This window comes from Hydra viridissima, unplaced genomic scaffold, assembly GCF_058129835.1.
Source record: "Hydra viridissima isolate aposymbiotic clone 2 unplaced genomic scaffold, HvirCarnegie_v1 scaffold_8, whole genome shotgun sequence".
Taxonomy (NCBI): domain Eukaryota; kingdom Metazoa; phylum Cnidaria; class Hydrozoa; order Anthoathecata; family Hydridae; genus Hydra; species Hydra viridissima.
The window spans coordinates 17,534,397-17,555,409 of record NW_028324307.1 but is presented as its reverse complement, the minus strand read 5'-3'; the positions used below and the strand labels follow the sequence as shown (position 1 = coordinate 17,555,409).

The 21,013-nt window shown below is 33.8% G+C and overlaps 1 long non-coding RNA gene across 1 annotated transcript; it reads left to right on the top strand.

Annotated features, from left to right (window-relative positions):
• The first annotated feature begins 7,887 nt into the window (after nucleotides 1-7,887).
• LOC149885435 (uncharacterized) lies at nucleotides 7,888-9,100 on the top strand. The gene is made up of 3 exons (XR_016455262.1): nucleotides 7,888-8,042; nucleotides 8,153-8,208; nucleotides 8,713-9,100. It is a non-coding gene; the product is annotated as an uncharacterized LOC149885435 (long non-coding RNA).
• Nucleotides 9,101-21,013: the final 11,913 nt, after the last annotated feature.

Below are 21,013 nucleotides of genomic sequence, written 5' to 3'. Positions count from 1 at the left end.
ATGCCGATATAGCCAGAGCTGTAATCGAGACGATTCTTGCTTTTTATGAGAACGTTTTGATGATACTTGTTGTAGCTGCACTAACTTTGATGTGGACCTTGGTTGCATTGGCTGCAATAGTGGTAGCGATAGCTGCGATAGATTTGACTACAGCGATTGTCGCGGTCAAGAGAGTGAGACAGTTACCGGTGGGGCTGACCAAATCAACTCAATTCATATTTGAGAGCGCGCTCTCTGAACGCCTCTAGCTACCTCTCTGGGTTACTAAAGCATGCTATTACCGTCCGAGCTCTCCGCAACCAACTTTTTCTAAAGTCTCCACGCTTATAAACTCAATAGATTCTAATATCTAGTTAGGATGCATTTTGGTCTAGCGGTTAATTCAACTGCCTCCCATGCTAGCAAACTGAGGTTTAAACTCCCGTCCTAGCAAAAACTTTAAAGGTGTACCCGCGAGAAATATTTGTTTGAATATATAAAATAAGAGATACATTCGACAAAATGTTTAAAAAAAGGCCTGCTTAATGTTACACCGCATCTCCTAACAAAAAGCAAGCTTGCTTACAAACTTCTTGTTGGAGTCTCATCTGGTTCATTATAGACGATGGATGAGAGAACATCTTATATTATAGCCCAAAAGCGAACTGGCACGGTTAGCTCGCTGTTAAGAAATTCCTGGGAGCCGCGAAAGTTTTAGAAAGGTTGCAGGTGAATGGCTAAAAAAGCAGGCCAAATGGCAGATCTACTTGCCAGCCCCTCACTATATGCCTAGGCCTATCTTTGAGGAAAGCAAACCTAATGCGGTCAACCTAGCGAACTTACTGTACACATGACAGAGTGGGTTGACGCACATATTCTTTTTGATGTTTCGAGCCGTTACATAGAAGCGGAGCCACTTATCGGTAAGAAGGCGACAGATTTCGCAGGTGCTATCACTCACATATACAAGCGCATTCCGCTGACGTGGCCTACCCTGTTTCAGGTAGATCCTGGCCGCAAGTTTCTTTGTGCTGCTTCCAAGATCCTCAAGAATCACAGCGTACAGATGCGGGTAGCAGCAGGCGGACACCATCGCGAGCAAGGGATAGTTGAGCGTTTCAAACGCACTCTTGCTGAGAGACTGTTCGGCGTACAGTACGCTAAAAAGATGCTGTTGGGGGCACATGGCTCTTCGGAAAGATCGACCGAATGGGTTAGGTCACAACCATCAGTGCTAGTCTCCCTTAATTACAACCCAAGCAGGTTGTAAGGTGTGAAACTCAAAGGCGCTATCAAGAGTTTGAAGGAGTCTCAGCTACCCTCACAACAAGCTCGGAGGGTTGTCGGTCTTAAAGAACCTAAAGTATATTCTAGCTCTCTCGTGCGTTATCTGTACGCGCCAGGCCAGCTGGAATTCGGAAGTTGTTACGCTACTAACCTTATCTGGTCTATGAATACATACACTATAGATTCAGTCTTGAGACAGGACAGGCAGCCCGCTCTTTATACTTTTACTATAAATTAGTAAAGTCTGGGCAAGCCAGACGCTTCGTCGGGTCAAATGAGGTCTTCACTTGCTCATTGACACAAATCTGGTGCCCTTCAATATGGATCGTTACATGCGTGTGTCTCATCACTTTTCGGTCTTTTAGGCACTCGAAAAAAGACCGAAAAGTGTCGTATTTCCTTGGTGGACGCAGCCTTGCTGACCCCCTTAAGTCTTTGTTTTTAATCTACTTTCCCGTTTTTACTCTCGTAGAGGATCGAATGCATCTTGGGTCTCAGCCCTACGAACTTATGGATGACACAACCGTTAAACTCGTCTGTGAACTTGCCCACAACGTTCTTGTTTTTCTGGTCGAAGACGGGTGATATTTCGGGTAATCGCTGAAGTCATAGAGATCGGATTTTTCCCACATATCTTAATAGATATCGTCTGTCTTAACCTCGAGTATCAAGGTATCCGTATCTGTGTACAGAAGCTGTCCCTTTAGACCATACTTGGTTTTGACCAGACCGTACCAGAAATCATAGATTAGGTGCTTCGACAAGTTGATTACAACTTGCTCATTTATAACGGTCGGTTTAGCTTCAGCCTTGTTTTTGTGTAGTGGGTGGCTACCAAATCACCATCGAATATCTAGTGCAATAGGTATGCAGGGTTGGCGATGAGCCCCCGCAAGCGGTCTGTTTCACTCGTTCGAATGAAATCAACGCGCTTATCCTCTTCCGCAGATTTTCCATCGTCTTGCTGAAGACGCTGTTGTTTATGTCTTTTTTTTACTTATAAAAACAGCTGCAGCTATACACTCAAGAGAGTCAAAGGACTCTAGCTCAATAAGGAGTGAATAAATGGACAAAACGTGAAGTCTAAACTCAAGATCTTTAGTTTTTTATTCCAATTAAACTCCAGCAAAGACAAAATTATACCAGCACTAGTAAAAGAGCGAAATTAGGTTACTTGATAATACGTCAAATAGGAAATGGAATTTGGAAAACAATTACAGAGCATCTGAGGTTTTAAATCCTTTTTTAGACTAGAATGATAGATCATCTGATGATTAACTTTTTTTCAATTTCTTGTTTGTTTATTACTCTGAATAAAAAATTTAGTAACAGAAATGCAAATAGCAATTCAAAATAAGCCTTTTTAATTCTAGGGTAATCAGTGAGAAAAGCGGTTAATAGCGGTAATAGCGGTAAATAGTAATGTAAGCAGTAAAAGGTGATAAAGTGGTAAACTTGCGTGTTATGCTTTTTCTCGCAAAATTACCGCGGTCATTGCGCAATTTAACCGTTTCTGTTTTTTTACGCAAATTTACTCAAGTCGGCGGTGAACGTTCCAACCTGACTATACGAAAAAATACCTAGTTTTAAACTCCCACCTCCTCCCTTGAAACCTAAAAACTTTTTAAAAAAGAGCGATCCCAATTACGAAATCGCTGCTACTATTTTCGCAGAAGCTGCTGCAAAAGCTCAAAGAACTCCAAATGATAATCATTGGATTTTAGCTTTTTTCCCTCCTTCTTTAAAGCGATCTCGTGCTAGTTTAAAGAATTGCGCGCTCAGCTAGAGCTACACTTTTTTCTGTTAAAGAATGAGGAATTAAGTGTAACTTTTAAAATTTGTTTCCTTAAACATTTTAGTAAAAAGTTTTATGCAGCATTTTTATAAAACTTTGTTATGACAAGCAGTAAATGATGTCGTCAAGTTGATGTTCAGTTTGTAAAAATCTTGTATTGGCGTAGAAATTCAAAAAAAAAAACAAAATTATTGCCGCGTTTTTTGGTTTTTGCTTATTTTCGTTTTTATCAATTTTTTTTTTAGTTTTAGAGATTTGAGTTTTCTTGTGATTTTGTGCGCTTTTTTTCTGCTTGATTGCGTCAAACTTTAAATTATCAGCTCAATGATGTTGGGAGGAACATTCTTTCAAACAATTTAAAGGTTACTTTCTCTTAAAAACTTTTATCGCAGTTATTAATTTTAAAATTTTTTATATTTCATAAAAATACTGCTTGTATTTCTGAAGTTTTTTAATGTAATTAGTGTATATATTTTCCGGTTCTTATTTCATTTACAAATATCAATATATATAAAGTCCATTTTTTTAAACTTTTTACATTCACATAAGAAAAATGGCAAAATAAGTAATAAAATGACTTTTTATCTATTAAACGCTTCTCTTTGTACTTTTAATGATTACAAGATGCTAAAAAAATGTTTTTAAGAAAGACCAAAAACAACCTAACCATTACATAGTTGGATAAAAATACAAAAAACTATTAATCATATTTCCAACTTTTTCATTCAAATGGTTTACTTATGAACCAGGTGGGCTCAGAAACTGCAAAATATTTTCAAAGTATTTTAAACTGCATGGAACTAATAGGTATATCTATCTAAGCTTCTTTAAATATCTCGAGCGTGACCAACCCAATGATGAAATGTTATATCGGAAGTATGCAATCAAATTTTGAAAAGAGAAGTTGTGCATAAGGGGAGTAGAAACTTCTGATTTAATCAATTAAAAATTTCTATTTTTTTTAATGTGTTAGGTACTTGAACAAGTTTTAAGAATTTGAATAAGGATTTGGAACTTAAGTTTTCTCATCAAGGATGCAAATCATAAAACCCGCGTAAGTTAATAAAATCTGCAAGTCAGTTTCTTTTGTACAACTTAGACTGATAGTATTATAAATAAATTTTCATAATTCATACATAGCTTTCGGATAATCAACCAGCGTTTGTTTTTCTATACTAAATATGTCAATTTATTTGTCAACCATTAAGCTAGCGGCAATGTTGTCCCACAAAAGTACTTCTGAAACTTGCGTGTATTTGTTGATGTTTATGGGAATCTGAATCTAAAAGAAGCTGTTGAGAATAGTTCTCACAATTTATAAACAACAAATTTGATGTCAAAACTACCAACAAGTTTCGAAGATGAAAAAGGGGAATCGTTTCTCCACGAAGATCGATGCCAAACACTTGAAGAGCTGTTAACTCTGGAAAGCAATCATGTAAAATTAATGGGACTAAATAACACTTGGATATTGGCCTTCAGATGACTTGAAGCGAAGAGACATTTGATGGAGGTTTTCAATGTGCAAATTCATACTTCAAAGGCATAAAAGGTAGTCATATTTGCACAGAATGGTAACCGTGGTTGAGAAATGGATTATAGCTAATACGACCCTGAAAGCCATCCACACCAATGGCAAAGAGTAATATTGACAGCTGTAAGGTCATGTTGTATATATGATGGGATTAAAAAGGCGTGTTAAATGTTGTTCGTTATCAAGAACATTTAATATAGCCAATTTATAGACAAGCATCAAAAAAAAAGAGTCAAGGAGATCTTTTTACAGGATGTTTTACCTCACCTGCCTCGTTCACTAAAAATTGTACAATCAGAGTACCATTTACTTTGATTGATGCAGCATAGCAATTCCTATAAGCAATTTAATTCTGAAAAAATATAAGAAAAATGAGTCATATTTACTGAAAGGCTATAGCTAAAAAGGTTTTGAAAACATATTTGCTCATGTCATCGTTTAACATACGTCTTTTATCTTTCACAAAAAGGTGGAAACTACTTCAAGTACCCAATTTTTTTGATAGACTTTTGCCGGTTGCTTAAAGAATAGGGAATATCTGCTACTCAATAATTCATCTTATTTCAATATTGGGTTTGATAGATCAACTGAGCAATCTGTGAACAAACAAGTTACAACATGAAAACAGAGCTAGTGTGTGACTCTATGCGGTAAGAAGCAACATTCTGCATTTGTACAATCCCTGTTCAAATGAATTCTGTTTACATATAAATTTTAGGTTGGCAAACAAGAGATATAAATACAGATAATAGATAAGAGATGAGCAGGTAAAGCGATAAGAGATAAAGGATAAGAGACAAGATAAGGAGATAAAGAGAAAAGATGAGATATAAAGAGAAGAATTGTTTTCAAAAAAGAATTTTATCAAAAAACGACAGCTTAACTGAGGGTCCTTTTAGATATGCCCAAATCATGATTCAAAAGTCATTTTGAGACTTTGAATAGATTTCAAAGGTCTTTGGCTTGGATCCAATTTTAGAATAAAGGATTAAACACATAGTTCTACATATCCTTACGTACCAAAGATTGCGTTTAATTGGTTTGTCATTATACTTGGCTATGATTGGTAATTGCATTAGGTATTGGGTATGACTATTTTGCCTCAAAAGTCAAAGAATTAATTTTTAAGAAAGAAAAAATAAAAAAAGTGGAAACAAAATATTAAATGATAAAAAAGAAAGCACGTGTATGTGTGTATGTATACATGATCTATATATATATATATGTATACATGATCTATATATATATATATATATATATATATATATATATATATATATATATATATATATATATATATATATATATATATATATATATATATATATATATATATATGTTATGCATGAATATATGCTATTACATATGTATACATACGTATGTATGCATGACTACAATCAATGGAAAGGCGGTCGATTTTTAGCAGGGTGAACGCAGTACTCTTTCAAACACAATATTTTGATTTTTCCCGATCGCATTTTGATTTTTCCCAATAGCAGCAATATAATTATCCTTTTTTTTTGGATTTTTGATGAATTGCTTTCCGATATTGATTAGCGAAGCTTGAAACCTTATGTTACTGCGTTCTACATTTGAAAGAATGCGACTGACTAGAATATTTGTTTTCCATGAACCCATTTAAATTATATTTAGGAAAAAACATGAGCATAACGTTTAATATTGAATAAGGAGTTTTACTCTTAAATTTGTTAAGAAATTTTTGAACTAAATCCAGATGATGCAAATTTGATGTACCATCTTTTGGATTGGCATCGGTGAGGTTGTCAGAACTTAAACCTTTTCCATTTTTCTTTTAAAATTCGTTTCTAAAGCAAGAACTTTACAAATGGAAAAGATAAAAATCTTTTGAGTGACGTAACGTAACGTTAATGATGGATGTTTGATTTAAAATTTTAAAAAAGTTTACGTAAATAACTTTTTAGAAACAACGTAAATTTGTATTATATAACGATTGTAAGATAAATATAAACCCGTAATATATAATGATACAAAATGTGGGTATCGCAAGCAAGCATAATATAGCAGTATTTTTCATTGCTTTAAAATTTACTTTTTATATCAGATCGTATTCAATTTTTAAATAGTGTATATCTTAACCAACATGACAAAGTGCGAAGATTTTCACTTTTGTTTTTCTCTAAATCAATCTTTTTCGATATTTTATTGTAAATACAATACTTTTTACAATTTTATACTAAATAAAAATTATTTTTTTGATACGCAAAATTGTTGTCATTTTTATATGCTTTTTCATTACGCTTTGTTTTGTATAAGGAGTTTTTAACCTAACGTAAATGATGGATTGTTAATTACTATTCTGCAATTATGTGCTACCACACTTCCTTATTTGATAAGGAACAAAAGAGTTTACTTACAACAATTGAAGCAAAAAATATCTGAAAATAGAAAAAATGCAAGTGATTATGATAAATATTTGCAAAAAATAGCTACTCAATCATTTTTGTTTTTTAAAAAAGATGCAAATTTGTATAAGTAAAATCCAAGTTTTCTTTTATTATAAAACACATCTTTAATTTTAATAATTGGCACATAATTTTTATAGTAAATAAGTTAATACGAACACTAACCACTGTACCGATGTTGAGGTGCCAGCTTAACCAAAGAATTTTGAGTACGGAAAAGCCGGTTTGGATGCTCCTTTATTCTATTTAGTGCTTCTTAACAGATAAAAAAAGATTACAGGTTTTTTGCTTTTTTTTTTTAACAAGAAACCAAATGGGTTGGTACTAAAAAGTTTCTAATTTAAGGGTACTTTTTTAAAAACTCTAGTAGTAAAAAAATTTCTTAAGAGTTTCTTAAGTTTTAAAAGAAAGAAAAAGTAAATAAAATACAGTTTGAAAACATGTTGACAAGTAAGATTAAATGTATTACAATCAATTAAACTAATTTGAATTCCATCAATAACATTCAAAATAATATAATACTCAGATTTATCCCTGAACAGAACACAATTTAGGAAAGATTCCTCAAACTCTTAAAAAGTTCTCTTATCTATATAAGATCTCTAATCTATGTAAAAGTAATTAAAAATCTCTTAAGATTTTTGGCTTTAAGCTCTAGTTTCTTATAAATACGTTTCTTATTAATAAAAAAAAAAAAAAAAAAAAAAATGATCGAGTAAATTTATCAAACCATCGCACAATTAAATTTTTGTAATGAAAAATTACCGGTATAATAAGAACATTTAATTTATTATGTTAATTACAACAATGTGTTAACGGGTATTAAAAAATTAATCACTGTATCATCCTCTAATTTTCATTCCAACATAATGATAAAATTTGCTTTATACATGTATTAAACCAAATCTGTTGAAAAGCATTTAAGACTGCGTCAAGTCATTTGAAAGAAATTTCGCGAGAATGGAGTTATGTATTGCTTTTAGCTACGCTTTGCTTTTCATTGGTGAGTTTATACTGTGTTGCGTATGTGTAAAGTGAGAAGGTAAACTTTTCATAAAAATTAGGCGATATCGTCTAAACTAACTGTTTTTATTGGTCTTAATTTACAACTAGGCGTTAGCAAAACCATTTCACAATGAAGATGACGGTCGGATGGATGATTCTGAAAGGTAAAATCTATTACTTTTTTAAAAAAAATAGACAGAATAAAGATAGTTGGTAAAAGAAGAATTTAAAATAACCAAGTCCGAGGTTAATTTTTTAAAATTACTTATACAAGCCTTTAAAAATGGTTTTAACCAAAAAAAAAAAAATCTTATTACCTTTAATTACGAAACTTTGTTATAATTTCTTTTTTTTCTGATCGAAATTTTTTTGCATGAAGTTTTTAAGTTTTTAAGCTGTTTTTTAAGTAGAATATCAACTTTTTAATAAATTTCTAATAAAATCATATAGAAATAAATCCACTAAAAAAGTAACAGAAAAATTTATGCTAAGTTCTTAATTGCAGCCATAATGACGGCTAACTTTTTAGAAGAAATATATTTTAAAATGAGAGATAAAATTCTTAAAGCGATATGAAGTAGTTAAGAAACCTAAGCTTTCAGAGCATTTCTAGTGTTCTTGAGTTGTAATTATTATTCATTTTGACTAAAACATATTTTATTTTGCAGTGATGTCTTAAGGAGAGAAATAAAGAAATCACCTTATGAAAACGGATATTTAGAACCGTGGGTTTGGGCGAAACTTGACGACGTGGAAGGCATGCCACAGAAAAGAGGAGAAAGGTATAACATGTATCGAAAAAAATTACCTTACGCTGATAGCGACATAGAATACGTGGCTATGTCTTGGGGAAAACGAGATAACGAGAAAGAGATGCCACAGAAAAGAGGGGAAAGATACAACCTGTATCGAAAAAAATCACCTTACGAGTATAAAGACTTGCAGTGATTTTAAATGTCAGGCTTAGAAGGCTATTAGAATGCGATATTTTAGTCAGTATTTTTTTTGTGGTCAAATTTTTTTAAATGTTGTTATAGATAAATCGATTGATGCTCACATGGATTAGTTTTAAGTTGAATGTCTTGGGAAAGTCAGGTAAAATCTTTGTAATAAACGAAGGAATTTATTCAACAGATTTTGCTAGCCAAATATTTATTTGCAAGCATTCATTTTATTTGCAAACTTAAAATGGTGAGAGGAGGGATGGTTGTGGCTCTAACTTTCTTAATTCTTCAATGTACTTCGCAAAGGAGTAAATGCACATCTATTTACACGATTTTGCAAATGCAACCTTTTTTTGTAATTAATCGGCCAAGTACAGCAAATTATTTTGAAGTTTTAATTAGTCTCCTTTCAAAGCTGACTGAAACACCATGCAGTCTTGAATGAGACATGCAAAACAACTGCATTTAAACTTACTAACTATTAACCTTTGAATTATCCAAGTGAAGCTTTTAAAAATCTATAATCATTGTCTCTGGAACACAAGTTTGTTGGCTGCAACAAATAAATAGTAAATAATAGCTTAAAGCAATATCTGTTCTATATTCAGTTTAATGGAATAGAAAAACAGGGCTTCAAAGATAATATTCTTAGTTCTACCAACATCAAACAGCCTTTACCATATGAGTCATCTTACAAAATCAATATCGATATACTTTTCGTAGATAAGAAAGTTGCAAAAACACAGGTCATTGTGAATAGTGATTCATTATTAAAATGCAACGACCATAATAAAGAGCCTGCCTACGTCAAATCTATTAGTACCATTTGCTATTAGGCTTGTATGTTTGTTTTCAACAATAATATTCACTAAAATAATGTCTTGGATTTTTTTTGCAAGCCTTGTTCATTCAGTTTAAAACTATCTCTAGCACCCAACATCAGTGTTGGGAAAAGCTTAGCATAGTAGTATTTTAAATGCGTAATTTAAATACCTTTAAAATATTTCTATTTTGGTTTTTAAATACTGTATTGGACGTATTTTTTATTTTAAATGTCTTTCAAAATACAAAATACTTTTTGATTTCTTTTTGTTTATAAAGTAAAGATATTATTAGTAATAGTTTATTTGTTTAACATAGCTGATATATTTGTTATAAGGAAGCTTGTTTTATTGGCGAACAAAGCAGCATTTATATGTAGGTCCCAGTCCTTTTGGTGACTGCTCACCTTTATTGAATGTGCTTTTATTAGGGTTTCATTTAATCTTTCCACCATTTTCTCACATTCAGGGTGGAACGAACTCGCCTTTATTTTCTTACTATTTATCATAACGCATAACTTACTCATCAATTTTGAGAGGAAGTTAGTACTAATATCTTTAAGAATGTTCTTGGGGCTCTATATCTAAGGGCTATATTATCTAGCAGTATCTGTGCTATTATAACGGTATCAGAAGTAGCCGTTGCGAAAGCTTCTTACCAGGCTGTCAATCTATCTTGAAAAACAATTATTAACATATTTCCGAAAACAGTTACAGGGTATGGTCCTACAACATTACCAGCAACTTCCTTTTCTTTTGGAGCATTTTGCTCAGCTTTTATCCAACTTTCCGTCTCTGAGTACATTAGTGGCCAAAAGTACCTTTTTCTCAGTTTGTCAATTGTTCTGGCTAAACAAAATGTCCTGACATCGCATTGTCATGAGCCCAGAATAAAATATCGTTCCTGAGTTTTGGTGGTATGACTAATTTTAAAAACAACTTCGGTTTAACTTTTACTTCGTTCAAAAATATAGTAAAGTATATCATGCTTATCGAGTAAATATTCGCATTCTTCTTGTTGTCAGAGATAAACATTTCTTTTAAGTTACTGATCTTTTAAAGTAATTCGAGGTCTATTCTATGCTGGCGTTAAACTTTCTCTTTTTCTGGTATTGTTTAACTTTTTATTATAAATTGTTTTGTTTCTCCGACTAAGTCATCTTTAAATATATAATCCGTTTGTCTAACGTCCGTTGGGAGCTAACTTGTAACATTGGATTGACATCCTCGCTAAATTATTGTTATTTCTTGAGAATAAGAATGTGTCATTATTGTCTGCTTTTGTTGCAGGTTACTTGGGTGTAACTTCTGACGTTTGAGTGGTGTGGAATAAAAGTTCTAACATGTGGCAGTTATTGCGGCAGTTATTGCAGTATCCACTAATATTCTCTTCCACTAATCATCTACTTTTTCCCATTTGCTCAAATTTAATGGTTGCGATATGTTTTGGTGTTTTTGTATCTGATTACAGTTATTACAATTGAAGATATTATTTTCCGGTAGGATAACTGGATTGATTTTGCTCGCTATAGATTCTTGGATTGAGTTTAAGCTTTTTAGAAAAGGAGTATCGTAATTTAACTTGCAGCCATTGCCATGGACAAATTTATTAACAACTCCTGATTTTGAAACTTGGTGGGCATTTTTTCCTCTTAAGTTAAATGTAGTATCGGAGCAGCTGTGTTTTGTTGGTTGGAGGTCGTTTTTTAAAAAGGAACTGTTCCTAAGAGATTGGCAGCCTAAATCAATATTATACGAGGTAGTACAATTTCAGTTTGATTTTAGAACGCTTAAAGATTTGTGTCTGGAATTCTCGTTAAGGTGCTAAGATTTTGTCCGGGACCTGTTCACGTCATCATTTGGGTTCTGATTGTATATTCTATTGTTATATCTGATTGATTATATAGTGTTATATTGTATTATTTTGTTATATCTACTGGATGAGTACGTGAAGCCTTCAAGAAACAGGTAGCTTCGTAAAGCCAGCAAAACGTCCTCATACCAATATCGACCCTACCACCTAGGCTGACCCTTACAACCCGACCAACCCCCCACACCTCGACCAACCACCACATTTCGATCAAACCCCACATCCAGACCAAAACCCACACCTAGACCACTCCCAACAAGATCCACGCCTGAGGCTGTCCTTAATCAGAAATAAGAGTCTTTAGCTCACACGATTAGTGATGAAGAGCTCATCAAGTTATTCGGAGATTACTGGAATGAACCAAAAGATCCACAAGCGTTTCCCATCTACAAAAGTAATAAGTTCTTCAAGGACTTCAATGCCATTATCTCATCAGGGTACGAGCTTAAGTTTTATGCGCCAACGCTTCTGATTGACATGGCTCCCCGCATCTGTAAAGTATTGGAGGAAAAAGGGCGGGAAGTCAGCTCATCCTTGGGGGTGGGCTGGAAAAGGACAGCTTTACTATCGGCAGTGTCTATGATGATGATGGGATATAGACAGTTAGGAAAATCGTCTTCTTGAGGAGTGAAACGATGCCAATCCTAAGTAAAATTGATATCGATAATATCTTTGTGAGATTGAGGGAAAATATCATATAGTGGCTGGAAGCGCACTTGAATGAAGGATCTGGCTGGAAAATTCTTTTTTTCAATGAATTTCTTTATAAATTTTTTAGGCTGTTCATCGTAAGTCAGTTAGCAGCAATAAAGCATACAAAGGTAACATGTCAAAGAATATTAAAAAAAAGAGGTCTAATTGACGCTGCCCTGCACAGGAAAGATGTCCCTAGGAATAGGTTTTGTAGTAAATTGGTGGTCAACTAGCATCAACTACTAGTAAACAACAATGAATAGTAAAGATCGAAGTTCTTCCTTAAGCAATGGTAAACAATTTAATTATCAGCTACATTATAAGTGAATTTCGACCACTAAAAACAGTTGATAAACAATTCTTTAAAGATTTAGTAGCCTGTCTTTCTCCCTCATCTACAAATATGCCACGTCAAACTCTTAGAAAAAAGCTTGATACAGCAGCGTGCAAAAGTTTAGAAACACGTACTTTTTTTCAGTTTTTAACGCATAACTTTTCACAAACTTTCTCAAATAACCTGAAATTTTTACCGAATGTGCTCTATATTATAACAATTCAAAATCCATTTTATAAAATTTTTAAAACTCACCGGTCAATTAATTTTTATTGTTATTTTGAAAAGACTTCCGTGCAAAAGTTTAGAAACAGCTGAATTTGGATTATTATTTATTTCTATAAAGCTGAAATATTCACTAAAACTTTCAAAATTTACAATTTCTTAATAAAATAGTTTCAATAAAAAAGTTAGTATTTGGTGGCATATCCATTTGCCTTTAAAACAGCATCACAGCGATGAGGCATCGATTCAACTAAATTAATGAAAACATCTTGAGGAATATTATACCAACATTCTTTAATCAAACCAAATAAATTGTCTTTGTTGGTTGGTTTTCTACCAACTAATTACCTGTCAATGTACTCTCAAAAGTGCTCAATGGGATTGAGATCTGGGCTCTGTGAAGGCCATTCAAGAACGTTGACTTTTTTTGATCGAAAATATTCCTTAACAGATCTGGCACAATGCTTTGGCTCATTATCTTGTTGAAAGATCCAATTGCGATTCATTTTGTCCTTTGCATGGGGCAGCATAATGTTCTTCATTATGTCTAAATAAACTCTCTGGTCCATAAAACCTTCTATGCGATGAATGGGACCCAGGTTGTCACTAATAAAACACCCCCAAACCACAACATTTCCTCCTCCATGTTTAACAGTAGGTAACTGATATTTTGGATTGAATCTGTCACCTATTGGACGTCTGACATATCTAATTCCGTCACTAATGAATAGCATAAGAAAACTGTAGCTGTTTCTAAACTTTAGCACGCTACTGTAAACTAGATGGAGTTCTTAACACAATTAAAGATTACTTCCAGATGTCTATTTCCATATGTAAAGCGGCAGACATTTGGCGCTGTTTAAAAAAAAGCTACATGAGTGTTACCGCTATTAGAATTACAAAAGATTTATTTCGAATGCCTGTTGCGCTTGTCTACAAATGTTTCAAAAAGAAGTTTACATTTGACGCAATTGAAGAGCAAATTATAGACATTCATTCCAACTTTGGGCTTGATCATCACAACATAACCTTCACCGTGACTGATAATGGTTTCAATGTTGTCAAAGTATTCAATGAATTTGAAGATGATGCCGATTGTGATGATAGCGAAACTCTGGTATCATTAGAACCAGCTATACCACAATATCATCGGATGAAGATGATGCATACGAAGTAGAGACATAATATGTTGACACCATTCTGACAAATGAAGAATATTACTAAAGATTAATTAATGTTACCAGGTAAACTCGATGGAATTCTACATATGTTGCCATATGTCGACTTTTGGAACCAGTAAGTAAAAGAGAAGTTCCCCAAATCATGGATGCACTAAAATTGAGTTATTTTAAACCAGTGTAGTGAGAGGTGTTAAAAAAAATAAACAATATATGAAACCTATTGCTATGCTCTTGATAAACTGAAAGGGGAACGTAATTGTTTCTGGGATTCCTCATGTTCATCAAGTTAGAAAGAAACTTGTGATGGTTATTCCTAAAGTCATCCACAGTGGAAGTTAAGTTGAGGGATTAATTTCAAACCTAGATCAACATTTGTCACGTTTGTTTGAATACAATAGAATCTCATCCAGAATCTACGCGATTGTAGCAGCATCTCATCCTTAATTAAAGCTGCGATGTGTCCCACAGGAAAACAAAGATTGGGATAAGAAAGTCATTACAGAAGAGGCTCAAAAATTCAATTTTGAGCCTCTTTTATAAAGGCATTCTTATCCCAATCTTTGTTGCTCACTCTAGTTGATAGAAATTGGAAAAGAAAAAGAAATTTGCATTATTTTTCGATCTACTTTTATCGAGGTTTTTCAAAAGACTTTCCGAGCTAGCTGCTATTAATCTAAAACAATCAATAAACCTCAGTTCAATTTTTTTATTAGAGTTGTCATCTTTTATATATTATCCTTTGCGAAGGTTATATCATTTTCTTTATTGTTACTTATACATTTAAAATCGCCTTTAGTTTTACCAAGATATTTTATAAACTAGTGATTGTCATATCCAGTAAGATTATATATAACAACTGGAATAATCTTTGGTATTTTAAACTAAGGTTGCAAGAGTTGTGAGCTGTTCCTCTGTAATAGCTATAATCCATATAAGGATTATAGCAATTACAGAGGAACAGCTTGGGCTATCTCGTGAACTAATCAGCTCAGATTCTTTTAGTTTTGAATAAACAGTTATATCTGAGCATTTTTTACTTTGTAGATATAATTTTTGTCAAAAAAGTTTCTTATTTCATTTTCATTTTATTAGTTAAATGTCCTGGAATCCGTATAAAAGTACATTTGCCATTCTTGATTGCTTCTATGCAATCAAGAACAGCAAATGTACTTTTATACGGATTCTAGGACATCGCCGCCGGTCTCCAGATGATTAGTACTATATATCAATATAATTAAAATTTATAAAGTATCTATTAATTTTAATACAATTATGACAAACAAAAAAGAAAAAAATTGAATTGAATTGATAGGTATGCAGTTAACAACAGGAAAAATGATACTGAAAAAATACAATACTACAAGACGAAATATAATACTAATTTATGACATTAACAGATGAACTATGATATTAGATAAAATCAAATTAGAGGAAGATCAAAAGAGTAAATGGATGGCTAACATTTGCAAACAACTGATAGAAGATTAAGAACGGCTATAAAACATAATGATAAAAATGCAAAATAACTTCTTAACTCATAGTTATAGGTAAATAATGGGATGTGACTGGTCAGAAGCTGACCATTTTCGATAAAACAGTGGGTTGCATAAATATAGAGTCACTACTTTGTTTGTGTCAAAAATTTTCTTTGAAACTAACTAATTAATACGATTAAAACCATGTTAAATGTCCTTATTGATTCTCTATCAAATGGTATATAATTTGAACTCGTTAGGTTAACCAGTCTTGAGTAATTATTAATTCAATTAGAACACACCTGTATTTCTAATTGGCCAAAATCATTTTCAGCGACGAATCCAATTTTGAGGTGATAAATCGCAAAGCAAGATTAGTTATCAAGAGGCTGGCTGGTGAAAAGTTCAAAAAGCGTTTTTGTGTACCAAGGATACAAGGCGGAAGAAGGTCATTTTGGAATATGGGGATGCTTCTCCCATAAAGGAACAGGGTCATACAACATTTACAGCGGCAGAATTAACCAGTACAACTACAAAGAGACCCTCGAAAGTAAACTTTTGCCAACAGCCAGAGCTTTTTATGGAAGACGACAACAATGGATTTTTCAACACGATGGGGCATGGGCTCACACCGTAATCTCAGTTGAAGTGGCTTGATCAGAAAAACATTATGGTCATGCCTTGGCCAGCTCGTTCTCCAGATCTCAACCCCATCAAGAACATTTGGGCTTGGATAGACAAGAGATTGGTCAAAGAGAGCATAGCCAGTGTTGCGCAATAACAGCAGGCCCTAAAAAAGCTTTGGAAAGAATTTCCAAGAGAATTATGCATCCGACAAGTTGAGTTTATGCCTAGACGTGTATGTGTGAAAGTACGTGTATGTGTGAAAGTCACGTGGTGCGCATACAAAATACTAAAATGCACCTTCCATATTTTTTGCTTTGTTTTTTTTTTTTGTTTGTTTTTTAAACAGTTGAATATATTTGTCATAAAAAATTTTTTTTTTGGAAAAAATATTTTTCTTTTTTTGTTTATAAAACCACTGCTAACAAAATATAAAACAATTTAAATTATTATCTTTTTTATTTGCTTTAAATTTTAAAAAAACATAAAAAAAAACAACACCTTTACATTTTTAGCTTTAAGGTAAATACAAAATCCCTTTGTAGTTTTACTTTCATCCAAACATTTCTTAAGCTGTGCACTCCTTCTATGCTGACGCTTATTCTTCTCTATATTAGCTATTGAACTCTAAAAAAAAAAAAAAATAATTTTAACTGCTCTGGTTTATTATGGTGCGTGATGCGTACTATTACTAAAATACACTTTAACCTCTTTATTCCATTTGCATCTCTAACAAATTTTTCTTACCGTTTTTTATTTACAACAGAAAAGTTTAAACAAAATTTTCATTAACTTGTAGAGAGTTAAGGAGATCCTACAGATCTGCAGGTCCCGCTTAAACTGCAAATGTACAGTATTGGACAAAACATTTGCAACCAACATCGAACAATGCTAAAAAGTGTTCCTAATTTTACGTCTTAAAAACGAAACAAACTATACTACCACAGCAAACAGTTCAGGATTCTGGAATCATAGCATGCCATGACATGAGCAATCAGCTGACAGGTGACAGCACACAGGCAGAATTTTGTTGACAAATGCCATTTTGCAGCGGACAAAACAAGTGCAACTTTTTTGGTTTGTTTCATTTTCTTAAGTCTGGTCCGTGTCAACGTCACGGAAGTTTTTTAATAATTAAAGGAAGTATCCAGAAGTTTCCAGAAATTTCCAGAAGAAGCATCTGGAAGCATCTAGTAGCATCCAGAAATATTTTTATGACTTCAAGTGCAAAAATGGCTCCCGATAGTCTTGGATTGGAACTAAGAAAGAAAATTATTGGCGATTACGTAAGTGTCACAAAAATGTCACAATGTCACGAATGTCAAAATGTCACGAATGTCAAAATGTCACGAATGTCACAAAAAATTATTTGTGATAAATATCGCGTGAAAAAATGGACCGTATCAAGACTATGTTCCAAATATCGTTCTACGGGGAAGTTGGCAGCAGATAACAAAGGTGGAATACCGCGTTCCACCACTTCTAGAGAGGATTCTATGATCGTCAGATCCGTCAAGAAGGTTCCCTGGATATCATCAGTCGAGATACAAAGCAAAATTAGAGCTGCCTGTATCGGACCGAACAATCAGACGACGTGCTGTTGAAGCCGGATTGTTTTCTCGACGCCCTGCAAAGAAACCGCTGATTTCACTAAAAAACCAGAAGAAAAGACTCCTGTTTGCTACATCTCATATTGAATGGAATGTGCGGAAATGGCGAACTGTCCTGTTCAGTGATGAATCGAAGTTCAACATCATTGGGAGCGATGACATTTGCCGTGTACGTCGACCGGCCGGAAAACGCCTCGATTTACGTTACTGTCATAAGACCGTGAAGCATGTTGGAGGAAACGTAATGGTCTGGGGGTGTTTTTCTGCTAACGGTTTAGGTCCAATACATTGAAACGATGGAATAATGGACCGTTTCATGTATAAAAATATCCTGAAAGATGTTATGTTACCTCATGCTGAATGGAATATGCCAATAAAATGGGTTTTTCAGCAAGACAACGATCCAAAACACACTGCAAAAGTAGTCAAGCAGTGGTTTCAAGACAACAACCTATCTGTGATGGATTGACCGCCTAAATCTCCGGATCTCAACCCTATCGAGAACCTGTGGGAGATCGTCAACCGCAGAATTAATTGTGAAGGTGTTCGTAATAAGGATCAACTGTTTGAACAAATCCAAAAGGCCTGGGCAGCGATTCCACAAAGTTTCATTGATCACCTGATTGAATCTATGCCTCGAGGATGCAAGGCTGTGATCGACAACAAAGGATTCGCCACGAAATGTTGATAGCAAAATACAGCTTAGTCAACATTTTGTCGAGTTGCACTTGTTTTGTCCAGAAGGAAATCAACTTTTTTTAATACTTTTGATTACTTTATTAATTTTCGTGTACAAATAATGAACTTTGCGATGAATAAAACTTGAAGAACTTTCTCTCTAAACAGTTACATAGTTATTTCTCTAAATTGTAAAAAGGCATCACTTTTATATAAAGAAACTAAATTAGCATTATTTGGTTGCAAATGTTTTGTCCAATACTGTAGATCAGCAGTAGAGATTTAAGTACCAAACAAATTTAGTAACGTTGTGATTAAAGAATTTATAATAACTTCATGGTTAATTTTGTTGAAAAGATTAATACTTACATTTTATGGTCGATTATTACATTTTATAAATCGTTTAATTGTTTATGGTTCATCTTTAAAATTAGTGCTGTTACCAAAACTAAAAGTTGTAACTTACTTTACTAAAAAAATCTTAACTAAAATTAGTCGACTAACTTTTAAGTCTAAAATTAGTCGACTACATTTTTAGTATAAGTAAAGTTAGTCGACTGACATTTTTAGCGTAACTAATATTAGTTAACAAACTTTGTAGTCTAACTAAATTTAGTCAACTAAATTTTAAATTTGCGAAAAATATAGTTACAATTACCCAAAAAATACTTTTTTAAAATCTTGCTATGCGTTAGTTGTGAAGTGGTTTGAGCGCCATACTTTTAATTACAAATTGCAGTAAGTTACAATTTTTATCTGAAGGGCAGCTATTTTAAGGTTCGAATTTGGAAACTGTATGGAATCGATGAAGCATAGCTGCCCGATTGAGAAAGTCATATGTTTTTCCATGTTATTTCGGATGCAGGTAATTTCCTCGTTTTCTATATCTTTACCGAGAGCCTGCTTGATGTGGTGTCCGTCATAGCCCCTGAGATTTACAGAAGACAACCGTAAGCATTGTGTTCGCTCGCTAGCATCGTCGTTTTTCCAAATAAATGGCGATCTTTCCATTATTTTCTCTCTACCTCCAAAAATGCTTTTTTTTCTCAGCCAGCTCTACTTGTAGACTATACATGAAGTGCTCCACCGCATCCTCACCACGCTATAAGAAGTGTCCCTTAGTTTGCCTATCGCTGGCGATCCTTACATGGCAATAGCTACATGGAGCTTATTTTGAGATCAGCTTCGTTAAGCTTTTTTCAGGGTCAGCTGGGTCGCTTTCCACGGACATGTTGAAGCACTCGAAATCTGCATGGATGATGAAAGGCACCAGCGTCTCCTAGTACCAATTCACAAATTTTAGTTTGTTTTTGCCGGCCTCATGCATCACGGTTCTCTGAGATTTTTCCATAACGCCTAGACAATCGCCACGGTGGGTTTCAAGGAGCTCTGCTCTCAAGAAGACATGAAGGCAACGGGACCAAGGGTGCTTTGAGCCTGTATGTTTTTTCATTCAACAACATATTGTTTCAGGTTCTTAATCCAGACATGTCGTCAGGTTAGAATTATTCTGTTCTATCTCCCATTTTAAACGTTGGGAGAAAATGAATTTTTAATTTTACTAAGTAATGATCACTTTTAAAATACATTTTTATTTTTAATTTTTTTTTTCCTAAATAGTTTCTTTAAACATAAATTATTTTAAAAATAAGTTACTTTTTAAAAAAGTAATTGTAAAATTTTAAGTAATCTTTACTTATAGAAAAAAATCTAAAACTTTCTTTCAACGTTTAAAATGGGAGATAGAACAAAATAATTCTAACCTAACGATGTATCTTCTCAGGATAGGCGTTGTCTACTATTAGCAAGAGGTTAATTGCCATGCCTTCCAGCTTATTTACATATATCGGGTACAAGCCAATCTTCTATGCGAAGACGTTCACTGAGAGTTTAGGGTTCAGACGCTAAAGTCTTCTAACACCTTGACCTTCACAGGGAAATCGTTACCCTTGAAGTTCAATTGGTGTAATATTTCGCTAGATAATTTGCGGATAGGATGGCCCATTTGAAGCATATGTTACCCATATTCTTCACGTTGATGAAAGAGCGTTTGGGGATGTAAAGAGGCGTCTCCACAAAGCTACTCCAACAGAAAGGTTGGTACACAAAAGTGCCAATGATCAATGTTTCACAGCGAAAGCCAGGTTCTTAATTCACAAACTTTCCCTGCCACTATATGATCCTAATCGTGGATTTGAAGAGCACTTCTTCGATGTCATTTTTATTGAGGATGTGCATAGTCTTAGTTTGTGTAACATTTTTTATCTGATCATCACCATAGAGATTGGCATCGTCATAACCTCCCTTTCCCAGTTCGGCTAAAAGGATTAGCGAAACTGTCCGCCCTTCCTTTGGCTTTGTAGGTCTTGAGTAAGTCGGTACTCTTGTAAACGCTTAACACTGGTAGATCTTCGACTTGTAGATCTTCAACAGGCTCACTCCCGGTTAACCCCAAATATTCCATCACGAAAAGCTCTTTCGTCAAAATCTTAATTGCTTAGCGTATGAGACACA